The sequence below is a fragment of the Microtus ochrogaster genome, chromosome 10 (assembly GCF_000317375.1).
Source record: "Microtus ochrogaster isolate Prairie Vole_2 chromosome 10, MicOch1.0, whole genome shotgun sequence".
NCBI classification, from domain to species: domain Eukaryota; kingdom Metazoa; phylum Chordata; class Mammalia; order Rodentia; family Cricetidae; genus Microtus; species Microtus ochrogaster.
In genome coordinates this window covers 53,567,012-53,587,548 of record NC_022016.1, presented here as the reverse complement: position 1 = coordinate 53,587,548, position 20,537 = coordinate 53,567,012, and positions in this window count along the sequence as shown.

Below are 20,537 nucleotides of genomic sequence, written 5' to 3'. Positions count from 1 at the left end.
TGTGGGTATGAGCACATGAGTGTGGGTGCCCCTGGAGGCTCTCGGATCCCCTGGACCTGCAGTAGCAGGCTTTCGTGAGCTGCTGGGCATGGGTGCTGGAGCCAAACTCAGGTCCTCTGCAAGAGCAGTGCACAGTGTTAACCTCTGCAGCTCCCTCCAGTTTAGCCCGAGGCTCCTGGAAGTAGTCGCAGTTACTCCAATGAAGATGATGGCTGTTTTCTCAGACTCCAACCGGCTACAACACCTGCCCGTCACCTGCCGCTACATCACCTCAGTCCGCATGTGCAGAGTGTGGGAGCTACTTACGAAATCGAATGGGCTTTGCTTTGGAGGTACAGCTTGCTACATTTAACAACTAAACATTTGAAAAAGACAAAGACAGGAGCCTGAAGAGATGATGGCTCAGTTGTTAAGAGTCTTCGCTGTTATTGCAGAGGACCCAAGTTCAGTGCCTCGCACTCACATTGGGCAGTTCACAGTTACCTCTAACTACAGATCCAGGGGAATCCAATGCCTTCTTCTGGCATCCTTGGGCACTACACCTACAGGTACATACAGAGAGACACATGCATATCAATAATAATATTATTATTATTATTATCCATATTTTCTATTGAATAGCAAAGAATTACTTGGTTGCCTATCATGGATTTTATCAGAGGTGCTGTTCATTCCCTCAAATAATATTTCCTAGTTATGTAGCTGGCCAAGGGAGTCTTTTCAAGTTCCCACAGACAGTTTATTTCAGTTGGATTTTGTTTGCCTTTCCTGCCATTTCTACTTCATATATTTGAATGGTGTGTAATTGCTTCATATTGATTAAAGACTGTTTTATCTTTACGGTGATTACATTGCTAATCATTTAAAAATGACCTCATCTATCCCACTAGACTTCTTTTGTTACTGGGCTTGGTGGAGCAGGCTTGTAATCCCAGCTGAAACCCCTGAGGAAGCAGGATTACGAGATCAAGGCCTGGCTGGGATACAAAGTCAGTTCTAGGCCAGCTGGCAACGTAATGAGATCCTGTCTTAGAATCAAAAACACAATGAGGGCTAGGGACCCAGTTTTGTGGTGGAGTGTTTAACACATTGAGGCCCTGGGCGCCAACTCCAGTACCAAAATTTTCTCTTGGTTTTTCCTTTGATCTCATCTTCTCTTACTGAACTCTGCCCTTCTTTGGTGTTGCCCTCCACTCTCTGTGGGGTGTATGTGTGTGTTTGTGTGTGTTATATATGTGTGTGTGTGCGCGCGCAGATGTGATATGTGTGTACAGGTGCACTCACTCAGGAGTGCCAGAAATTGATGCCCAGTGTTATCCTCAATCACTTCTGTACCTTATTCATTTGTTTTTGTTTGGTTTATTCATTTCATCGCATGCGTGAGTGTTTTTCCTGCAGGTGTGTGTGCTCATCACCTGGGTGCTCGGTGCCTGTAGAGGTCTGAAGGAGATGTTGAAACCCCTCTAACTGGAACTGGAGTTAAGGATGGTTGTAAGCCACTACATGGATGCTGGGAATTGAACCTGGGTTCCCTGTAAGAGCCACATGTGCTCTCAACATCTCTCTAGTCTCTGCATCTTAGTTTTTGGGACATGGTGTAGCTAGAAGTATTCTCTAGAATACTGGTCCCCCGGGGTCAGTTTCCCTCTGCCTACTGGGTCCCACAGACACTTATGAAATAATCACTCAGAGGCTAAATATCAGTTACAATTGCCCGGCCAATGACTTGGGCTTCTTATTGGCTAGCTCTAACTATAAATGAACCCATTTCTATTAGTTTGTATTTTACCAGGAGGCTCATGGCTTGCTATCCCACATCTTGCTTCCCCAGGTATGAGCACATGAGTGTGAGTATACACATATATACTCCCACTTCTCTCTCTTTGTATCTTTGTTTGGACTTCCCATCTTGCTATGTTTTTCCTGGCTGTTGGCCAAAACAGCTCTATTCATCAACCAAAAGAAGCAACACACACATATTTGCAGTGTACAGAAGGACATCCTACATCAACGTGGCTTCCTCTGAACCTGGACCTCATGGACTCAGCACCCAATGCCTCTGTCTCCATCCCTAGCACCAAGTTACAGAAACTTGCCACATGCCTGGCTCTTCTTATGTGGGTGCTGGGGTTTTTAACTTAGGTCCTCAAGCTTGCACGCTAGCCCTTCACTGAGCCATCTCTCCAGCCCTGATGTTGTTTTGAAGTGCCTGTTGGATACCTGTTATGGTGGATTGAATGAGGATTAGCTCAGAGGCTCGTATGTTTGGGTGCTTGGTCACCAGGTATTGAGCTGTTTAGAAAGGACTGGGAGGTCTGGCCTTGTTGGAGGAGATGTGTCACTGGGAGGGGGCTTTGAGGTTTCAAAAGTCCCTGCCAGGCCCAGTGTGTCTCTTTCTGCCTGCTGCCTGCATGCCACTGTGCTCCCTGCCATGATGATCATGAACTAACCCTCAGATACTGCAAGCAAGCCCCCAATTAAATGCTTTCTTTTATAAGTGTAGCCTTGGTTGTGGCGTCTCTTCACAGCCACAGCACAGTGACAAAGATGCCCATCTCTCTGGGTATTTCTTGTAGAGTAGCCATTGCTCCACCCCTCAGTGAGAGAGCCCTTTACCGGCCTTATTTATCTCACAATAGTTATTTTCTGTTAGTTTTAATCATTTCTGTATGTCCTGTTTTTGTGACACTCACTGCCGTTTTATGTTTTATGGCTTTGATCCCACTGTGTTTTGATGCTGTGTTGACACACACTCTGGCTTAAATTTCATTTCTGTACTTTTAAATGATGTGGATAATTTGTGGTTTTCAATTTGCCGACTTTTAAAGCTTTCTTATTCAACTTATTTATTGTTTGTGGGAAGGTAGGGTTACACTGTCTGGCATGAGGCTAGAGGTCAAAGGATAAGTTGTAAGAGTCTCCTACCCTGTGGGGACCAGGACTGAACTCAAGTCATGAGGCTTGGTAGCAAGCACCTTTGTCCACTGAGCCATCTCATTGACCCTCAGTTAACCAGCTTCCCCCTCCCCCATCCATCACCCACCACGAAGCAGAGATAACTCACAGCATGTTGCTGCCTTTCTCTACCCAGCCTCTCCTTTCATCATTGGGCTTTCCCCTCCAGTCTAGGATCTTCAAATCTTTATTTTATATTGTACAACTTTTCTTTCAAGACCCACACAAACTGTATCCTATTCTGTAACCATTATGACAATATTTGGTTCAACTTCATTCTTAATATTATTCTGGGCAGCCAGGCTCAGCATCCTGTAGACTTGGCTGTTGTGAGTTCTTTGAATTATCTCTGGTCGGTTGGATTAAGTCTTCAGGTAGATTCTACCGGAGGCTTAGAGCGAGCTGAGCTGTCTGAGCCCTTGCATATTTGAGAATGTATCTCTCTGATAGACGGCTGGCAGCTTGGCTACACACATAACTCTCAAGTAAAATCGCTTCCCCTGGCACAGTTTTACAACTCATGTTCGGTGGGGCTCACTATTAAAACCAAGCAGCTACAAATTAATTCTCTTTTCCTTCCCTTGTGTCATGTGACTTATCTCCCAAGCCCCCTTCCCCTGAACTTGGCCTTATGGTTTGCTGGAACCTAGCAGATGAGAATCTGGTCCAACTTTCATATCTGTGTGGTCTGACTTTCCTGATGCTTCCACAGGCCCCGCAGAACATGGTCCTTGCTGGACCTCCAGCAAAAGACACTTGAGTAGATCTGATCCAAAGCATTGGTCTAGAATTCGGTGTACCCATGCCAGGCAGAGCCTTTGCCGCTGTCTGCAGGCCTGGCTGAAACTCTGGATCGCCCTCTTCAGCTTCTGAGTTAGCTATATGCAGTAGAATCTAGACACTGATGGTTTGGCATGCCCTATCCTTCTCTTACTATGTGACCTTGAACTTCTGATGTCCCTGGGGTACAGGTATGCATCACCAGTTCCAGTTTTATTTATTCAACACTGGGGGGTGGAGCCCAGGGTCTCATGCATGCTAGCCAGCACTCTACCAACTGAGCAAAAACCCCAGTCCTAGATTCTTTTGACCGTAAGATGAAGGTGTTGATAGCCAGGTGGCTGTGAGGGTCTCGTCTAATCGTAGGAGCTAGATTCTGGCAGAGGTTAGGTAGTGAGAGGAAGGGCGGCGTTCTAGAAGCACAGAGGCGCCGAGAAGTCAACAAAGGCAGAAAGGAGATGAGGGATAGGCTTGTGCCCTCCGCTGTGTGGTCTGAGGAACAACGCAGAGGCTGACTGATCGGGGCCTGGAGGATTGACGCGGAATGGGTGCCTGCTCCACACCAGAAACTTAGCTTAGTCCATTGGCACCTGCTCCTTAGCCTCTTGCTGTTGTGTGATATTTTGATTGTGTTCTGACTAATAAAGCTTAACCAAATTAACTATTAACTATTTAATTAGCTTAACTAAATTAACCATAGAGGTGTGGAGGACTGTGGACAGAGGAGACAGGAAGTAGCAAGGTGGGTCTGAGACAGGATCTTGATCCTTTTAGAGTAAGTACCGAAAGGCATAGGAGGCAACTGGCAGCTGCTCCCCTGTTTCTCTGATCTTTCAGGCTCCTACTCTGAAATCTGACTCCTGATTCTTGCCAATCACTTTCTTCCCCACCCCGCTGCCCACTCGGCCTTCCCGCTCCTGACTTCTCAATGCCAAGCCCATGCCCCAGCATCGTTGAGCTGGAGGTCCCCCCACACCTTCTTCCCTATCTGTGCTCAGCCCATCCCTGGCTGTCTCTACTCCCTGCCCCCAGTCTCTTTCTCCACTGATTCTAACATGCAGGTGTTGTTCCTCTCTGTTCCCTCCTCAGGTCTCCTCAAACTACTTAGCATTAGACACAGGATGTAGGGGTACAGACCCAAGGCAGGAGACCCTCATACCACAGAGTAGGGCTCCAGGCAAAGCAGCTACAGGGCACAAGGATCAAGCCCCATCCCAGTACTTCTGGAAAGGGAGTTTATGTGATGTTGCCCTTTTAAATGATGGAGAACCTTAGCTTCTGGGGGCTCAGGGCTCTTCCAGCTCGCTGGGATGCTGTGTTCCGACAGCCACCCAGCAGCATCCGCATGCTGTTCTTTCATCCTGCGGGCTGTGGTCGTGCTGATGGCTATGCAGCTCTCGGAGCAGGGTGGCAAGCCTCCAGGCCAGCTGCAGCCGCAGGCAGCGTATTTCTCTCCAGTATAGAATGCTCTCCCAGTGCTCGCCCAGCCTCAGCCAACTCTTCCTTCCTCATGCTTGGCTGCTTGTCCTCTCTGCTCCTGATCTCCTGGTAGTCCGTGCTCTTGAATTCTAAGCACATCCAGGACGCCAGCTTGTGGCCCAAAGGCTGTCCCAGTGTTCACCTTGCAGATAGCCCCGGCTTTGGAGCCAAGTGTACTTGAGGGAATGTGTTTGTTATTCTTGAGAGCTCCTTGGCCTTGTTGGGACACCTACCTGTCAGAGTCTTCACACCTGGGCTGGTTGGTTTTTGTGGACACAAACCTAAATGTATCTGGGAAGAGAGAATACCCTCTTCATTGAGAAAATGCCCCCATAAAAATGGCCTATAGGCAAGTCTGTGGAGTATCATCTTGAATAATGATGGGCATGAGAGGGTCCGGCTCCATGTAAAGGGCCACCCTGGACAGGCTGTCTGAGATGACCCCACACAGGGTGATCAAGCTACTCTTGTCAGGTCTGCCCCTATGGGAAGGTGAGATAGGTGGCACCGTGGGACAGTCAGCGCCGGGTAGGTGATTGTTTCTGGTGTACTGAGGCTTCTGCTCTGTGTAAGGGGGAACAGATAGAGGCAAGGCACGTGCCCAGGCCTCAGTCCCAAGAGACATGGAGACAGAAAGCTGAAGGCAGCAGGCCCGACCGTACTCACTCAGGATTACTTCCTTTCTTCCCACAGTTCTGCATAAGCCACACTCCGTCCCTGTTCGTCCACCATCTCTCTCCCTGCCGTGCTCTCCCAGAGCCCATGCTAAGCACGACTCCCCTACTCCCCGTGGTTCTAGCTTTCTCTCTCTGCTCCTATCCGACACATCTCTGCCCAGAAGCCCATGTGTCGACCAACCTCCCAACCCATGAGAACCTTCCAGACACTGGTGGCTTTTCCAAAGCTTAAGGAAGCTTATGCTTGAGAGTTGGGGCTCTCTGGAGCCCCTTCCGGGGCCCCGAAAGCTATTGCTAATGAGCGTTGTCGATTCCTAAGATTAATGAGGATTAGAAAGAGCAAAGAAAACCTGCTGGGCTCTCAGATCTCACAGCCCACATACAAAGGATCCTTGACAGAGCGCTTCCCAAATTGGACAGCAGCTCCGAAAGTTCCCATAACGTCATTGGCAATGCATTTTGAAGGTGAAAGACACTTGGAAGGATGGATGACAGAAACTGGTTCTGATGAACTGTCTGGAGGAGAGCCTGGCCCTGTTTTCTATTCAGCTGAGAATATCAGGTTGGGAAGGTGTGGCCCAAAGAGCTTAGGGGACAAAGCCAGAAGACAGGGTGAAGTGGCATTTGCCTCAATTCCACACTGCTGTTGTCAATGGTTGGCTTTTAAATATGTACAGTTTATCACGACTTGGTTGCCCAGTTTAAGTAAATATTGATTTGCATATTTAACTTGAGTCTGAATATTTCATGCTTTTCTTGTGTGTGCACAGTGTTTGGGTGAGTATATGTTCATGTGTGTATGCGCGCATGTGCGTGTGTGTGTGTGTGTGTGTGTGTGTGTGTGTGTGTGTGTAGAGGCCAGAAGTCAATGTTATTGTTTTCCTCAGTTGGTCACCTTTAATTTTTGAAGGTCTCTCACTGAACCTAGAGCTTACTGGCTCTATTAGACGGGCTTGTCAGTAAAGTTCGGGAACCTTCCTATCTCTGGCAAGCCCCTGGCTTTTCCTCACCCTGACACTGGATTATAGATGTCTGTTGCTGTTTTTGTTTTTTTTCCCAAGACAGGCAGGGTTTCCCTGTGTAACAGCCCTAGCTGTCCTGGAACTAGCTCTTGTAGACCAGGCTAGCCTTGAACTCACAGAGATCCACCTGCCTCTGCCTCCCGAGTGCTTGGATTAAAGGCATGTGCTACCACTGCCTGGCCTGTGCTCAGGTTTTACATGGATGCTGGAGGTATGAACTTGGGTCCTTGTGCTTGCTTGGCAAATGCCCTCCTGACTAAGCCATCTCCTGGCCCTACATGCTTTCCTTAGAAGAGGGTGGCATGAAGCTGGGAAGATGGCTCAGTGGGTAAAGGACTGGCTGAGAAAATGAGTATATGTCTTAAACATGAAGGAAATCCGAGGACCAACTCTGAAAGCTGTCCTCTGCCCTCCACTCCTGAGGGTGCGTGGTACACCTGAGCACCCATGTGCATGAGTGTGCGTGTGCATGCACACACACACACGCACGCACGCACGCACACATGCACACACCCACAGACACTACATCCCAGATGGTCTGATTTTCACAAACATGATACCTGATTGTGCTGCCTCCAGGTGTTACTAGACTTAGGGTCACAGTCTGTGCCGTCAACAGACCAGGTTCAGCCAGCCCCCTATCTTTAATAATCCAGTTAAAATATCAAAATCAACAGTGAAAAACAAAAACAAATAAACAATCAGAAAAGGAGATTTATTCAATGAGGCCACGTTAAGAAAAAGGATAAGGAGGCTCAGTGAGCCTCCCCCCACTGCAGTCCATCCCTGTGAGCCTGATATGAGGCTTGGGCTTAGGTAAAGGCTGGAGTCATTCATAGCTAAGCAGTCCTGGTCAAGAGTGGCCCCGCCCATCCATGGCCCATCACTCCAGGCTTCCCTCTCTAGCAAGCTGGTCTGACAAATCTCTTTCACTTCTGGCTGGCTGTTGTGGGAACTCCTTCAGTCAATAGCCTTTAAGATACCAGCCCTGGCCCAGGCTTTAGACTTTCCTCTAGGGATGAAGTGTGTGTGTGTGTGTGTGTGTGTGTGTGTGTGTGTGTGTGTGTGTGTGTTGGGGGTATGCTACTGTTGGGGACCCATGGTTTCAACAACAAAAGTCAAAATGAGGGAGCCAAGTGTCTCTGCCAGGTCTGTCAAGAGGGCATCTTCTTTTTCCCTGATCCTTTTTGTCACCTCTTACCCCACCTCCCATTTTTCCCTCCTTCTTCTCTAGCTGTAGCTTCTCAGGACAGTTCTCAGTTCTACCTCCTGAGCTCAGCTGCGCTTTGGTGACCATATTTTATCCTCTGCCTGATACCTCTCTTGCTCTTCAGGCCTGAGCTCATCTCTGAAGTACTCTGGTTGTCGACATGAGTCCACAGGGAGACTGAGTTGTTGTGGATAATGCTTTTGAACACTGCAAAGATTTGTCATTCATATTGGTTTAATAAAACACTGATTGGTCAACAGCCAGACTAGGAGAATTCTGGGAAGAGGAAAGGCAGAGTCAGTCGCTATCTATTCGTAGAGGAAGCAAGGTGAGAATGCTGATAAAAGGTACCAAGCCACGGGACTAAACACAGACAAGAATATGGGGTAATTTAAGTTGTAAGAGCTAGGTAATAATAAGCCTGAGCTAATAAGCCAAACCGTTTATAATTAATATAAGCCTCTATATGTTTCTTTAGGACTGAATGGCTGTGGGACCAGGCCGGACAGAAACTTCGGTCTACACTGAGTGGTGAGTCTATTGGGCTCTTACTGAACGACAGGGCAGGCTGCATCTCAGAGCAGTTGGCTCCTGTCTGATCCTCAACCTGGGGAGGTCCAGGTAAGCAGCAGCAGTGGAGGAAGGAGAGGATGTGCCCAGGACTCAGGCCTGAGAGCAATGAAGACTCAGGTGACTGCTTTTCTCCTCTGCCTGTGCTCTGCCCTCACATGTTAGCAGAGCCGTTCGCCTGGCCGTAATTCCATGCAGCGCCATCTCCAGCATGGAGGCTGACTGCACAGCAGGAGAACATCCTGGGCAAACACACGGATGCTTGTAGTTTAAATGGATTTTTTTTTTCTTTCTGGAGTTTTTGCTGGACACATGTCTTGGGTGCCTCAAAGCAGGTAGGATTTCTGTTCTCACTTCTAGATGAGAGTCACGAAGGAGTCTTGGGGAGGCACACAGAAAGAGGGCTCACCAAAAGGTTAAGATGGGAGGCAGGACTTCATAATTGTCAGACCTCAGTGAAAGTTTTTGGACTTGGCGTTTGAGGGGAACTTTGAGACAGGTTTCCCTTTCTGTAAGACATCAATTAGAAGAGATTAATGCCATTAGCCTACAGGCAGACAGCAGTAATTGGGCACTCTGAGGAGCAATCAGACCCACTTGGTAGCTTGAGGGTCCCTTCTGATAGAGTTCAGAGGAGGGAGGAGGGAGAGGAGGTTGAAGTTTATTTTGCTTTGGCTGACAGTTTGCTGTCACAGGGAGTAACCAGCGAGCACTTAATTATAGGACATCACATGGTCCATAAGTACCTTTCCTGGTCTGCCATTCCTGTGGTAGATGGGGCAGGGAAGACAGGGAGCTAGAGAAGCAGCTGTCAACTTGGGGGTCACTACCCCTTGAGGAGGTTGAACAGCCTTTTCACAGGGCCTGCATATCAGATGTTTACATTATGATCATAACAATAGCAAAATTGCACTTATGAAGTAGCAATGAAAATAATTTTATGGCTGAGGGTCACTGTCATAGCATGCCAGGCAGTGGTGGCGCACGCCTTTAATCACAGCACTCGGGAGGCAGAGGCAGGTGGATCTCTGTGAGTTCAAGGCCAGCCTAGTTTACAAGAGCTAGTTCCAGGACAGCTAGGGCTGTTACATAGAGAAACTCTGTCTAGAAAATACAACAATAGCAACAACAAGAAGGGTCATAGCATTTGGAGAGTTGAGAACTACTGATCTAGAGGTGCGTGGTGCTGTAGTTCTGGAAGTCAAATTATTGAAGTTGCTAGAATTGTCACAGTTCAACCAAAAATGGATTTTCAAAATGGTACGGCCCTGGCTGACGCTTGCATTTTCCGGTCAACACAGTGTAACTAATCATCAGCTGGATGTTTCCTTTCTTCTTAGGAAAAAATGTAGGTAATTGTTAAAGGGAAAAAAAAACAGATAAAAATAAAAAGAGAAAGCCCCTCTGCCAATGCCATCTGTGCTGGTTTGAAGGAGAACGACTCCCATAGGCTTATATTTGAATATTTGGTTCCCAGTTGGTGGACTGTTGAGGAAGCCTTAGGAGGTGTGACTTTGTTGGAGGAGGTGCGGCACAGGTGGGGGGCAGAGGGGCTTTGAAATTTTAAAAGTCTACATAGGCCTTGTCTCACTCTCTGTGCCAGGCCCTGCCTGCTTGCCTGCCCCCATGCTCCCCACCACAATGATCATGAAGTCACCCTCTGAAGCTGTAAGCAAACCCCAAATTAAATGCTGCCTTGGTCAAGGTGTCAGAACAGTAACTAAGACACCATTCCTCTGAGTACCTTCAGCCTGACATTGGTTAAATGCATAGATGTGTTTATATTTCCCCTTGGATCTTGACTGTCTGCACAGTCATTCAGGCCTCCCTAGACATTTTCCATGTATGGAATGATTTAGAACTGTGGGGTTAGCATTTAGTCTTCTGTGCAGGTGTGCTGTCAATAACTTTCCCTGTTTAGTCTTCCGTGCAGGTGTGCTGTCAATAACTTTCCCTGGCTTCCAAGGTAGCGTGTAGAGATTCATTCCAGTTTGGGGCTGTGATAAGCAGCACCCTATATAGTAGATCTTCACACTCATCTCTGATGGCATTAGAGGTTATTCTAGAGCTTGGATTTTCAGGTTGGTGTTCTATAGATTTGGGGAATGTCCCTTTCCATCTCTGAATGTCATTGTGCTCATCTGCATGAGGGGAGAGATTTAACCTCTGGGACTTGTGTGATCCTCCAGTTCCTGCTGTGAGGGCCTGACTTTGCAAACCCCATTTTAAAGAAGGGGCTTCATCTTAAGCCATATACTGAGTTGGGGGGTGGGTGAGCTCAGCTCCAGAAATGTGCTGCCACAGCAGAAATTTGAACCAGTACCCTAAAAATGCCCAATTAAGAAGATAGGGAGCAGGGCCATAAAATTTAATGAGGTCCAGATGTTCTTGGGAGGCATCCTATCCTTGAAGATACCTTGTCAGCAATTTATGACTCTTTGGTAGGTTTTTGTGCCCAAAATCTGACCAATGGTTTCCAAAACTACCCTATCCTATGTACTCCTTACCCAATCCCTGGATATCAGGACGTGAACTCCCCTGATTAAGGCGTTTCCCCTTTAAAAGTTCTACCCTCCTAGGGCTCCCTGCCACACTTTCTGCACCCACCATGCTGGGGTGCTGGAAGGTTTTTGTTCCAACTTTGATTTTGATTTTTTTTTTTTTTTAAAAAAAAAAAACTTGTATAATTTGCATTGGAAATCTAGCTCCATAAATTCATTTTGGAACCAGAAACTTGGGCATAACACAGCTTGCTGTTGAGTTCAAATAACCAAGGAAGCAGAGACCCATTGAGCCAACAGCCTCCCCTGTCCTTAACGTGCTACAGTGGGAGCTGTTCATTAGAAGGGCAGGCCCCAGGGAGAAGTGGAAGGTGAGCCAGGTGGGTGTCCAGGATCTTGTTCCTTCCTTCCCAATTATCCGTCTAGATGACCCAGACGCATGTGGGACTCCTTGAGCCTCTTGCTCCCTTCTCAGGGAACCCTGTTGCTGCGACCCCACTGGCCACCATGAGATCCTGTGCACTCTGATATGACAGACATTACATGAAGGGGAAAGACCAGGGACCCAGGGATGTGGTGGGCTCTGTTATGATCCCACTGAATGATGTCACTCTACCTGTGCAGATGTGGCACAGCTGTGTTTTCTTCTGTTTCGTCCAGACACATAGCAGAACTACACTTCCCAGCCTCCTCTGCAGCAGCTGGGACCAGGTGACTATGTTCCAGCCAATAGTGTGTGAGCAGAAGTAAGGCAGCCACTCACTTCAGGCTTGAAGATTTCTCTTGCACCCCGTACCTTTTGCCAGCTTGATGCAGACACTGTGACCAGTTCTCCATGTCTGGCAAAGGGACTGTCTCCCACATAGTGACCTGCAATGTCAAAGAATGCAAAGAAGGCAACAGAGAGCAGTCTGGAAGGATGGGGAACATGTGTCCAACAGTGGCTTCCTTCCCAAGCACCTGACTCAGGCCTAATCTAGTCAACTCGTACCATCCAGCCAAGAAACCACTTTGGAGTTGCCACGTAGAAGCCACTGCTTGTGAAAAGTGAACTGTTAGCAGCTAGCTAAACCAGACTTGGCCAGAACTCAAAGGAACTTGATTCATGGGGAACACACTGCTTCCCTTCTGCCCCCAACACTGTGGCCTTGGGAGAAGTGTCCCTGTTTTCCAGAGCAGTGACAGAGTAAGCTCAGGCCTTTGGGTCTGATCCCCAAAACAGGCAGAGTCTTGAGATTCTTGGAGTCCTGACCAGGATGGTCGTGGTTCCTTCCAGATGAGGAAGAAGTAAGGAGTGGGCAGGCTAGAGCAGGGCAGGCTGGGACTGAGGTTTTCAGGCAAGGCTGTGGCTTCCGTCTGCTACGGTTTTTCCTTGTGTCCAACACAACTGGCACAAGAGGGCCTAATTATGAGCAGAACCTTAAGATCAAAGCCCCAATCCTAGCAGCCTCCAAAGGCTGGGTTCAACCACATATCCCAATATACAGCTAAAGAGAAGAGCTAAGAGAAGCAGGAGAGCAGATGTCACCTGTGTGGGGAAGACAGAAAAGGGGTCCTGGAACCTTGCCTCCACCCTTGGGTTACAAAAACCAGCTTTCGGTTTAAACAGAGAAAGTGCTGGAGCAAGAGACAAGAGTTCTTCAGTCCTGCCATGATCTGGTTGATCCTGTCTAAGTTCTGGCTCTGCTAGGTAGTGTGAAGAAGCCCTTGTAGCTTGAGGGACAGTTGGCCACCTCTCAGGAGACCATTTCCCTGCTCAGGGGTAGAGACATGCTGTCAGGAACAATTGTCCTCCTATGAGTGTGATTTTTCCTCTGAGACTTTGCTGTTCCTACAATCCGGGGTGACTGCAAGTTTAGGGCTATGATTTATCTGTCCCTCCAGGCCTGAAGGGGTCAGGTAAGCAGACACCCCAGAAGTGACAAACTTGCCTGAATGGAGTCAAGCAGGAAGTGTGGGCCAACGCAAAGGAGAAAGAGAAACAGAGGCAGAGACACCAGGCTTTTGAACCCTGCCTCACGGGCATAAATGAGGAGTCTGAGCAAAAGCAGCTTCTACGTTGTGTCTACTGTCCACTGTGGGATTACATTCCAGAGAGTTGTAGAGTCCCAGACCTGCAGTGTGGTGCTGACTGCAGCTGTTTCCAGCTCCCAGAAAGCACGGGCAATGACCCAGTTTTTGTACTAGTCAAAGAGCCTGACAGTCCCCAGAACTTTTCCAGGATCTACCTTCTGGGAGTCCCAGGTCCTGATAATGGAGCAAATGAGAACCCTGGTTCCCTAGGGAGACAGCTGAGCTAGTCTGAAACAGGAGTGGAGGAAGTTGGCCTGGTTTGGCCTGATTATGTGGGGCTGGCCTTTGGGGACTGCTCCTTCAAGAGAGGGGGTCAGCAGAATTTGAAGCTAACCCGAAGTGGGGGAGGTTGGGGTGTGGCCTGCACTTCCAGGCTGCAGGGATGAGTGGAAAGGTTGGAAAAGGAGGGCAGAAACCCTGGCGTTTGCATGTGTCCATCTGTGTAAGGTCCCCACAGGAGGGAAAGCCTAGGTTACTGAAATTCTGTCCTCCCCAACCTGAGGCCAGTTCCCTCAGGACTTAGTGGGCATGGCCGGGAGTTTGTGTTTGTGTTCAGTATTTTAAACATGGATGTTTTCCCTTCGTTGGTGTGCTGGGGGAAGGCAAAGGCAGACAAACCCTATGCTCACTTTTCACTGCCTGGAATCAGAAGCCGGCTATGCTGGCTGCTTGCCCATTGCAGCTGGAAGGAGCCTCCGAGGACCAAACACCTGCAAGGCTTGAGATCTCTTGCCTAAGGATACAGGCCACCCTCCTCAGGGCCAGCTGGGTGTGGTTGCACACTGCACCCCAGGATACTGACAACTTCCCTGTGTTCACTTTTGCATGGGACACACTCGTTCCAGTCTGTTTGTACCTGCTGGGATCTGGGCCTGTCTGGCCAGCGCCAATCTGAAACTCAGCCTTCCTATTCTGCCCACCTGGAGGGACTATCAGATGTCACCTTCTGCCAGTGTCTCCCCTGAGACCATCCTGGAGCTCACAGCCTGTACCTCAGCATTCCCAGGACAAGTTCATCTGCCATCCAATTATTTATTATTGGGGATGGGAGCGAGCACCATAGCATGTGTATGGTGATTAGAGGTGGGGCCATAGAGGTGGCTCCATAGAGGCGACTCTCTTCTCCCACCTTCCGGTGGGCTCCAGAGACTGAACTTAGGTTGCTGGGGTTCACATAGCAAGTATCTTTACCTGATAAGCCATTTCGCTGGATCCCTTCTGGTGTCCTTGTTTTTCTTGTCTCAGAGAATCCCTCTCTGTCTCCACAGCACAAAGTGGTCATTGTCCAACCCTGCCCCCGAAGAGTCCCAATGATGTCACCCTGCATGGCTTTGTCTGCAGCCCCATTCTCCCCATGATGGCCTTGGTTGCAATGGTCCTCTCTTCTTCCCTCCCTGCCCAGCACACCGACTCCCGGGGACTGAGGTCTGTTTGTCCCTAGCTGTACCACTAGGCTCACACATAGTAGGGCTCCGTGGGACTTGCTGCACTGGATGAGGGTAAAGGTGGATGTTTCCAGCAACCAAAGAAGCTCTTTCCTTAGAATATTCTGGAATTGTTTTCTGCCCCTTTGGCACAATCACCTCCCTCCCTCTGGTTATTCGGGAGGCTTTATTTACGTATCAAGAGAAGACCAGAGCCAGCCATTCCCCTGTGACATTTTCTGGCTCCTTCCTGAGCTCCTAATAACAGCCACATTTTAGGGTCTGGAGAAGACGAGACAACTGGGTAAATCACAGTTTTTAAAAATGGGCCAAACATGGATTTACACAATAGCCTGTGACAAACGTGTCTTCGGGGGATGAGCTGGCAGCAAACATCCATTTTTCCAAAGGGCGTCACAGCCCTGGGAGAAATAATGAGGGCTGTTTAAGAGTCTAATCACTCCCCAGTGCTGACAGGCTGGAGAGCGAGAACCGCTTGTCTGTACTCCTGTGCACCACACGGTTCTATGCTCGGTCCCAGATAAGCTTCCTGCTCCCAGGGGTGGCCTTGCATGTCCATTTTTTCTCCTCCTGCTTTCTGCCTCCCCCTGCCCATAGATTAACTCAGGGAGTGCAGGGCACCAGAAGCCCCTGGGAGCCTAAGGCCTCAGGAGCTCTAAATAACCTTTCTTCCTGCCCCAGTGCCCGAGCCAGCAGGAGATGGTTGGTTACTAGCCATCACCTTTGAGTGTCTGCGCACACCTAGTTTGTTGTTGTTCCTTCCTCCTCCCACCTGGTTGTGAGTCCATCTTCCCTGCCTCAATCATGGGCCAACCACCAGAAGAGCACGAGAGCCTTGGACCTGCACCCAAGTGTCCACCATCCTGCCTCCATCCTGTGATGGTTCATCCCCAGTGCCAAATTGGACTAGGAGTCCCCTGGGAGACTCACCTTTACCTGCATCTGTGAGGTCATTTCCAGAAAGGTTAACTGAGGAGAGAAGACTTACCTTGAAGGTGGGCTAAAGCATCCTCTGGGGTGAGGCCCTAGAGTGAATGAAAACCAAGGAGTCGGGAGGAGAGGACCATTGTGAGCAAGAGACATTGAAATGGGCCCCCTTGAGGAAGCCCGGTAGAGTCTGGGTGACAGGCTGGAAGGATAGAACACCTAGAAGGGAGGGGCAGCCACATTCACTGTTCTTAGATCTGCAGGCCTCTGGGTTAGAATTCTGCAGTAGAAGGTTTCCAAGGTGTTCCTTTGGCAGTCCCCTCTGCTGCAGGTGGAATTGCCTTCAGGGACAAGGGAGGGTGGCTCCTTGCTAAGAGTGCTGAGTGGGAAGGAGCAGAAATTCCTGGGACTTCCTGCCCGCTTGCTTTTGAGACCCAGGTAAGCCTGAGGCACATGTGCAGTGAGGGGACCTAGGCCTCACAGGTGGCCCTGATAGTCATTAGACTGCATCCCACCCAGGGACATACCCTGTCAGCCCCAGTGACACAATGCTTCATCAGTCCAGACCTGTAGGGCCACACCTGCTGAGTAGCAGTCTGGAAGGGAATGGTCCTCCTCTCTTATTGCCCCAACACCTTTTCTTATAATGAGGCCTCAGAAGCAAACATCGTAGGAGCAGAAATGTCACTATCAGCTCAGTGACCCCAGGATGATTTGGGGAGTCATGTCTGTCTGGATGGAGCCATGCCTGTCTCTACTTCTATAGCTCTCGATAGAAAAATAGCTGGTGTTAGAGAGAGGGTGTGTCTGAGAGGTGAGGAGAGTTGGAGCCTGAAGGACTACCCTGTGTTTGCAGGCCCAGTGAACTGTCACTGTCCCATCCTGTGCGTGTTACCACCTCCTTCGTCTGCAATGGGAACCACAGATACTTTAGTAGGCTTCTACACTGTAACTTGAGGGCTAGGCTTGTCGGGGTTTCCGTCCTGCCCAGTTCCCACAGCCGGCAAGCCCCAGCCGCCCAGCTAGCTTAGCCCCAAAATAATCACACAGAAAGTCTGCATTAATTATAAACTGATTGGTCCATTAGCTCAGGCTTCTTATTAGCTCTTGTAGCTTATATTAACCCATTATTCTGATCTATGTTAACCACATGGCTCAGTACCTTTTTCAGCAGGGCAGGTCATATCCTGCTTTTTCAGTGTCTGGGCAGGACTGGGGAGGAATGGGCTTCCTCCTTCCTAGAATTTTCCTGTTCTCATCGCCCCACCTCTACTTCCTGTCTGGTTGACCCGCCTATACTTCCTACCTGGCCAATCAGCATTTACTTAAAACATAATTGACAGAATACAGACAATTATCCCACACCACCACACCTCTGAGCCACACCAGGCAGAAAACAGCTGATGGGAAAGGTGTCTCACGCTGAGTTGGGGAAGAAGGGGTGCCTCTTGCAGGCTGAGGCAGCTGGGCTGGCACCCCCTCTGCGTGGAGAGCTCCAAGGAAGATAAGAAAGGCTTATCGGTCTCTCTCCTGTCAGCAGCCCACAGCAAACATGGCTCCCACTCCACTCAAACACTGTCTGTTTATCTCAAGAAGGGGACCTGGTTTCATGTCTCTCTTTTTCTTCCGGTTCTCTTTGCTCTGCTGTCACCTGCATACAGAGTAGCACAATGTGGCGAGGGACTCAGGACTGAGTGAGAAGCATCCTTTTTAACGGACTCGGTGAAGCTCCATTGCCTCTCTTAGGACCTCGCTTGCAATGACGAAGGCAGGAGGCTCTGGGATCTTGCTGAGGAGGCACAAATGAAGGGGGCGGAGCTGGTGAAGGGCACAGCTCAGGTGGAGTCCTCTGAGTCTTCAGGGTTAGGGTAGGGGCTCTGTTTCTGGGTCAGGGACTAGGGCTCATCCGTGGAACAGAACACAGGAGCAAGTTCTGCTTTGGCTTCGAGTAAGCAAATGACTGTTCATCATTATTGGTGACAGTTACTTTACCTCTCCCACTGTCCCCTGGCAGGGAGCCTCCTGGGAAAGTTGACAGGCTCAGCAGAAGAAGAAGGAAGCCTGTGTCTGGGTCCAGACTTGCAGTCAGGCCCAACTCCCTGATACGAACCCTGGCTTTTCCAGTATCAGTGTCCCCATCTGAAAATGGCCCTGACATCCCCGCCACATGGTAAAAGTATAGCCAGAGTACCTTCTTTTCCCCTTGTCCCCTGTGTATCCCATGGACTGGTCTCCTGATGGCAGCTCTTCAGTAAAGAGAGTGGGCTGTAATGCAGGCACCATTTGGGGGTGCAGCGCCCTCCTCAACCTGAGTCCTGGCTTCTGGAGGCTCAGAGGAGGCTGGTATTGCTTCCCACATCTTCCCTGTAGAGTCAGGGGCTGCCCAAGCTCACTGGAGGCTTCTCTTCCAGATTAGGAAGTGTCAAGTGAGTGCTCCATGGGGGAGGATCTGAGTTTTAAGAGGACCTCGGTCCACTTAAGAAGACCCTAAATCTCATTCAATGCCAGGGAAAGCTGTGGGGAGGATGGAGACAGCCGGTGTCAGTCCGTTTTCACTCCACTCTGACAAAATGCCCAGCCAAAGCAGTTTGTTTGGGTTTGTGGTTTGAAGGCACAGTCTGTCATCGCGGGAGAGACACGGGGCATGAGACCTCTGGTCATGAGTGCTGGAGGGACAGTGCTTGTGCCTCAGTGACACAGGCTTGGGTCTGAGCTGCTGTGCCATGCAATTGTGCAACCTTGGGTCAATCCCATGACTTCTCTGAGCCTCCCTTTCTTCCCTGTAAAAAGCTGCATTTGAATCCATTCGTTTTACTCAAATATATTCTATCATGATGCTTCATCTTCATTGCCAACCTGACCGGTGATTGAATGGTTGTTGAGAATCACCGTGAAAACACATCTCTGGTTGTGTCTATAGGGAATTTACAAAAGACTTAACCGAGGAGGGAAGGGCCCACTCTGAATGTGTCATCATTCAACGCTGAGGGGGGCCCAGGTCCTAGACTAGGTGAAAAGGGAAAGATGAACCGAGCCCTGTCAGTCATCTGTGTTTTGTGACATCAGATGCAGCATGACCAGCTGCCTCAAGCTCCCGCCACCACAGCTCCTGTGCCCTGATGGCTCATACTCTTACACTGTGAGCCAAGACAAACCCTTCCTACCCAGGTTGTTTTCGTCAAGTGGTTTCTTACAGCATTTAGAGAAGAAAAGAATACACTGACCCAGGGAGAAATAAGCATGCCACTTCAGGAGACTGGACTGTGTGTGTTTCAGGCAGGTACCACCGATGGCTACAGGCAGCTTCTGGCCCGACCTGACTAGCAAGGAGCCCCACAATCCGGAATCTGCTGGTCTCACATCCAGTCTGCCCTGCTTTCTCTCGGTTTCTCTTCCCCTCTCTCCCGGATTTGTCTGAGCTGACTTCATTTCTGACAGTCTCCCCATTCGCTGGCCACCAGTGAGGCTGGCTGTGCATCCTCACAGCTCAGCAACTACAAAGGAAAGAGGCAGTGTCTTTAAAGGGCAAATGGAAATTCTGAATGAACCTAGATCAAGCGCTCATCTCTGAGCCAGCCAATCGCTTACCCTCTCATCTCTAAAACAGCCAATCACTTACTCTCTGTGTCTAGAGCTGTGCATTGTTGATACTCTGTAATGAAACCCCACTAAGTTGCTGGAAACTCACCTACCAGAGAGCAAAGGGGGCACTCAGTGATAACTGGCCTGCAAACACCTGGCCCTGAACATTTCTGAAGCATCGGGTCATGGGGCCCTTGTCTCAGCAACTCAGAGGAAGTTGAGTCCCCTGATAAAGCAGCTGGACCTCAATGGGAACACATCAGGCATCACCACGGAGGACAGGGTAGTACCAGGAAGGATGGAGACATGCAGGGACGAGTCATCTAGGCCTTTAAGACACTTGTTTTACCCTGAACTCAGGGTACAAAGAAGCTGCGGCCTCAGCGGCAAGCAGAGGCAACAGTGCTCATGGGCATCTTGGCCTTCCTGAATGACATTCTACAGAGGAGACTCAGGCAGCTGAAACCACTTTCCATTTAGTCTGACTTTCAGAAGTTCACTGGGAGTTGGACTGTGAGCAGCAAACCCCAGTGGAGGAGACCCTTTCAGCAGGAGAGGAAAGAAGGTGGCATCAGCATCAGCATCCACATAAGCATCAGCGTCAACATCAGCATCTGCATCAGCATCATCCACATCAGCATCAGCATCAGCATCCACATCAGTATCCGCATCAGCATCACCTGATGCATACACAAGTCCAGCAGGCACAGAACCTCCTATAAGCTCAGTCCTAGTGTGGCCCAGCCTCTTTGGTAAGGAGGGAATCCTCAACCTGCCACCTCAAGCTCAGGCCTCAAGGACCTGCTCCCTCCCCATCTCTCACCCAGAGGGGTTCTGTCTCAAAACTCACACCTTCCAAAACTCAAAGTCACTGCTAAGTCTGTTCCTGTCTCATACAAGGGGGTGAGCTCATGCATGGCTCAGAGGATAAGAGCGCTAACTGCTCTTGAAGAGGACCTGGGTTTGATTGTCAGCACCCATATGACAGCTCACAACAGTCTCCAACCCTAGTTCTAGGTAATTCAGTGCCCTCTCTGGCCTCCATAGGCACTATGTGCACGCGGTAGACATGTTTTACATGTCAGTAGAGCATCCATACATACAAAAAAGGAACTAAAATAAATTCTCCATTTTTTTTAAAAGAAAAGAAGCTGTCACTGAATCAGGTATGGTGGCATACAAGTCTGTAATCTTAGCACTTGAAAGTAGAGGAGGATCAATAATTCAAGGTTATCCTCTGAGTTTGAAGCCAACATGAGATACATACTACCATATCTCTCAAAAGACATGGAAAAGAAGGGAGGGAGGGAGGGAGG